This window comes from Hyaena hyaena, unplaced genomic scaffold (assembly GCF_003009895.1).
Source record: "Hyaena hyaena isolate Hyena2069 unplaced genomic scaffold, ASM300989v1 scaffold_1418, whole genome shotgun sequence".
Lineage (NCBI taxonomy): Eukaryota > Metazoa > Chordata > Mammalia > Carnivora > Hyaenidae > Hyaena > Hyaena hyaena.
The window spans coordinates 266,129-270,733 of record NW_024082057.1 but is presented as its reverse complement, the minus strand read 5'-3'; the positions used below and the strand labels follow the sequence as shown (position 1 = coordinate 270,733).

The window sequence follows — 4,605 nt, the reverse complement described above, 5'->3', positions numbered from 1 at the left end:
ACCCTGGGGCCCGAACGCAGGAGGATTTGGGGGTCCCTCCTTACACTGGGTGCCGACCTCCAGGCTGGTTGTACCGTCTGGGTGGTGCCGAGCCCTTGGGGGCATGGAAACGGCAGTGGCCGCGAGGTGGCGGCACAGACTCACACATCACCGCCCGCGGCGAGGCTGGGGTCCGCCCGCGCAACGCCCCGGGTCCGCTCCGACCCGGTGCCGCAGTGGTCCACGGGGGTCATCGGGAAGACAGGGTGCTCAGCCAAGCCACTCCACCTGTCACCCCTGCCCGCGTGGTTGTAGCTGGGGAGACCGGAGAGAATACTTGGGGGCAGTAAAGGCTCGCCACACCGGGGATGGTGCGGAGTCAGTCTCAGAGGGGGACCCTTCCCAGGGTACCGCCAGCGGCACGGGGTCCTGGGGGCTGGCTGCCTTGCCGAGTGCAAAAGGATTTCGGGGCCCTCTTGCTTTGCCTTGAGCCAAGCCCGGTAGTCCCTGACTACCCCTGCACGCCCCTGAACCCCAGAACGGCGCCAGGTCAGCTGTGGGTGTGGATACCGCAATGGCCGCAAGGTGGCGAGGCAGACATATCTCCAGCCGGAGGCAGCCGAGGCTGGGGTCTGCTTGTGGTGAAGTGTGAGGGTCTGACCCATCCTAACTTGGGAGTCCGTCTGTGGCAAAGTTTGGCTTTTTCCCACAGAAAATCTGGGGGTTCACTCATGACAAAGCCTGGGGTGTCAGGTTTGGAGGCGAGCACCCAGCACGTTATGGTGGATCTGCCTGAGGACTCCTCTGAAGTGTGTTGACTCGGGCTTTTTTGCCATTGTGTGCTCCATCCCCGGCACCAATGCAGTAGATGTGGCGGGCGGACCAGATGCACCGCAGGGCCCCGAGAAGCCCCAGTAAGGCCAGAGTGGTCACCCCAGGGACAGGTGGCCAGGGTGGTTGAGGGACCTTAAAGCTCTCAGGTCTTCGTTCAGATCCTGAATCTGCCTGCAGTGCCCCAGGCAGGCGGGTGCGCTGGGCGCCTGGGCAGGACTGGAGGCTGTCTTGTCACCAGGGCGCGCCTGTGAGCCGCGGAACCTGGCGGTGTGCCACGCCCGGGAGACGGGAACGCAGGGCACCCCAACCGCAAAGGGAAGCCTGCCTTTCAGGAGCCGCTATCCCCGCACATCAGTGTCAACCAGATGGTTGTGGAGCTGGGGTTCAGCCACTCACCCTGGCCCCTGAGATCGCCAGGTGATTAAGCTCTCGTTCCCCCACCCCCCCCACCCCTCATGTGACTGCTCCCTGTGGACTCCCAGGACCCCAAGGAGAGCGTGGGGTCTCAGCCATGGTGGCCGCCAAGGGTGTCACTGAGTCCTGCCCCAGTCCCCGGAACCAGCGGCCGAGCTCCCGTCGGGGGCAGAGTGCGAGCCCAGCGGTGGCGGGCGGGGGCAGGGTGCGTGGTCTGCCCCTGGGGCCCCGAGTGCTCCAACCCGAGGGGAGAGGTCCTTGGGGGACAATGCCAGGCCCTGTCTACAATGCCAACAGAGGGGTGCGGAGAAGACCCTCTTTGGAGAATTCCTGGACGGGTGAGGAACGTGTGCTGGACCGGTCTGGGGCGGAGGCGGGCCTTGCGGCCGCCCCGAACACGGTCGCCGCTCCTATTGGCTGGCGGGGCAGGGGCGGGAATTCGGGGCGGGGCCACCCCAGTTAGAAAAAGCCCGGGCTAGGGCCGGTGAGCAGGGTGCGGGAGGGGGGTGGTGGGTGGGTGGGATGGGGGGCTTCGGGGGAAACTGGGGAAGCGGGGGAGCCGAGGGGTAACCAGGGAAGCGTGGGGTACTGGGGGCAACCAGGGGAAGATGGGGACGGGGTACAGGGAGGTTTGAGTGGGCCAAGGATCACCTTGGAAATCTGGGGTCTGGCAGGAGCGGCAGAAGGTTGCGGGGCTGGCTTGGGCAGGGCTGCGGGGCACCTGGCGGGAGTGTGGCGTGGGGTCCCAGGTGTCTCGGAGCGTGCGTGACATCGGCATGGGGTACGGTGGGCCCAGGCTGGGGGTGTAGAGGAAAGAGGGGGGAGCCAGACATTCATCCCGGTCAGTTCTGGTTTCAGGACGTGGCGGCTGGTGGACGAGGGGTGCTGGAGAGGGACTCGCCCGGGACCTGGGGCAGTGGGGCCGTAGAGCTGGCAGCCGTGGGCAAGTGAGGACAGCGGTCTGTCGGCCAGGTGAGTCCCCTCCCCTCCCTGGGCCTTGCTCCGCTGGCCTTCTGCAAGAAGAAGGCTTCGGGGAGCAGGGCCAGCGAGGAGAAGCGGCTGACCTCCCGGCAGAGCGGCGGACGAAGGAGGGCGGTCGGCACAGGTGACATCGTCTCAGGGGAGCTGAGACCGCTGTGGGCCGGGGGGCCGCGGGCCCTTCCCGGGTAGAAAGAGCATTTCGAGGGAACAGGCAGGAGATGAGGCGGGGCTGCCAGCCGGGGAGGTGGCAGGTGGCTGAGGGGATCCAGCACGTGCCGGGTGGCACCAGGCCCGGGTCAGACAGGACGAGGTGGGGACTCAGGACGCAGCGGGGATCCCCAGCCGCCACATCTTCTCACCCACTGAAATTCATGTAGTAGCAGGTACGCGAGCGGCTCTGGTGAAGCCAGGGCTTCGAGGGCTGGAGAGCGGGAAAGAAGGAGCAGTGCGCGGGGTGGCCCGCAGCAGGATGTCACCGGAGGGAGCGGTGGCCGCAGGTACCGGCTCGGGAGAGATTTCTGCAGCAAGGAGGCTGCGGCGGGCCCCGCCTGCGGACGCGCCGTTCCCACGTAGCACTGCGGCCCAGGGTCTGGTGCGGAGAGGGCCCAAGTGTCCCTTGACACTGTGCCTTCACCGCTCAGCCCCTGGGTCTGGCGTGACAGACAGGACAGCACCAGGGAGTCAAGGGCACGGGCGAGACCGGACTAGGCGAGGCGGGCGGGGTGGAGTGAATGAAAACTCGGGAGGGGGGTCGGGGCGCAGGCAGGGGTGAAGAGCGGGGGCCTGGCGGCGAGTCCGCCGGGGCACTGGACTCCGGAGCCCGTGGCCAAGGCGGGCCTCTGCGGGCAGCGACGGAGCAGGGATCGGTGCCTCTGGACTCGGACTGGAGACGAGGGTGAGTGCCCAGCCCCCTCTGGCGTGCCCGACACCCTCCCCACCCCTGCCCGCCGCCTCTGCCTGCCGCTCAGCCGGCACCTCCTCGCCTTGCCCGCAGCCAGGTCTCCAGACTGGGTGGCGTGCCTGCCGGCCACCGAAGGCCGGGCGCGAGGCTGCGCTCAGAGGGACATGACATGGTCCGGTGTGACGGCGAGGAAAGACGTGATGCCGCCCGGCCCTCCTGGTGAGTGCGGGTGTGCGGCTCGTCCACGCAGGCCACCCCACCCGCGGGGCGTCACCCCTGAGCGCTCTCCCTCCCCCAGACCACTCTAGGCCGGCGCCGCGGGGCCCCAGAACACCCACAGGTCTCGTTCCTCTGCGTTCCTGAAGGAGCCAACACATCACTGCTGCTCTCTGGACCTCTAGAACCCTCAACACGACAAGGTGAGGGGTCCCCGGCCAGCCCCGGGGAGCGGGCGCCGCCCGAGGAGCAGGGCGCTCACTGTCCTTCCCCGCAGAAATGGTGCTACCCAGCTCATGCCTGGGCCTTGGAAGTGGGGCTTCTTCAAGTCCCTTCTAGCTCTGATTCGAGAATATGCTGCATTCTGGAACCACTACACGACCTGACTCAGGAATCGGCTCTGGAAGGTGAGTGCGGGGACCTTTCCGGAAGCTTCCTGGGCCGCCCTGCCCCGTCCCCACTCACACACCCCGTCTGTCTCTACAGGTAAAGCTACAGGAACGAGACCAGCCTGACAGCAAGATCGTCAGAAGTGAGCAGCACCCGCGGCAGCCGTCACCCCGCCTGGCACTTCCATCCCCGTGGCCACCCTGCCGTGGACAGGCGACCACCAACCAGCCTCCACGCCCCCATGCCCCCCACCCTCTTTCTCCTCTTCCTTTCCTCTGTGCTTTCATTTCTTTTCTTTCTTTCGCCTTTGCTCGGGACTCAAGGCCCCCATGACTCTGTTTCCCCGTCCCTCCTGAATTCAATTTGCACTAAGTCGTTTGCACTGGTTTGGAGTTCTGGGTCCTGCCTCGAGTCCCCGAGCACGTGTGCGAGCAAACTGCCGAGTGGCCGCCCCGCGCCCGGCGCCCGCCTGCCACCCATCTCCGGCTGGGGGTGCCCGGGTGCGGCCGAGTGTGTGGGGCCCCGCCCTCCCCTTGCCTGGTCCGGGAGCTCCGAACACCGAGCTAACCTAACATTCCGTTGTCGAGCAGCTCGCTCTGTGCCCCTCCCCGCCAGGGTTTCACCAGAAGCCCTGGATTCATCAATAAACTCAGTTACAGCAACTTGTCTCAGGGTCTTGGATTTCGAGCTGTTTGGCTAGGTGGGGGTGGGGGGAGTGGGCACGGGGAGGGTGGGACACAGGGTGGGGGACATGAAAAAGGCATATGGGGGCGCACGAGGAATGCGAAGGCCATACGTGAGCAGGGGCACGGGGAGGGGGGCGTCACAGGGCAGGAGGGAACACAGGGATGGGGTGAGGCACACGGAAGGGGGCATACGGGAGGCACATG

The 4,605-nt window shown here is 66.6% G+C and overlaps 1 long non-coding RNA gene across 2 annotated transcripts; it reads left to right on the top strand.

The window, feature by feature from the left end:
* The first annotated feature begins 1,871 nt into the window (after positions 1-1,871).
* LOC120225521 lies at positions 1,872-4,377 on the top strand. Of its 2 annotated transcripts, none has more exons than XR_005526826.1 (5): positions 1,872-3,103; positions 3,207-3,328; positions 3,408-3,528; positions 3,603-3,732; positions 3,812-4,377. It is a non-coding gene; the product is annotated as an uncharacterized LOC120225521 (long non-coding RNA). The 2 variants fall into 2 exon arrangements; XR_005526825.1 differs by having other exon boundaries at positions 1,874-3,103; positions 3,203-3,328.
* Positions 4,378-4,605: the final 228 nt, after the last annotated feature.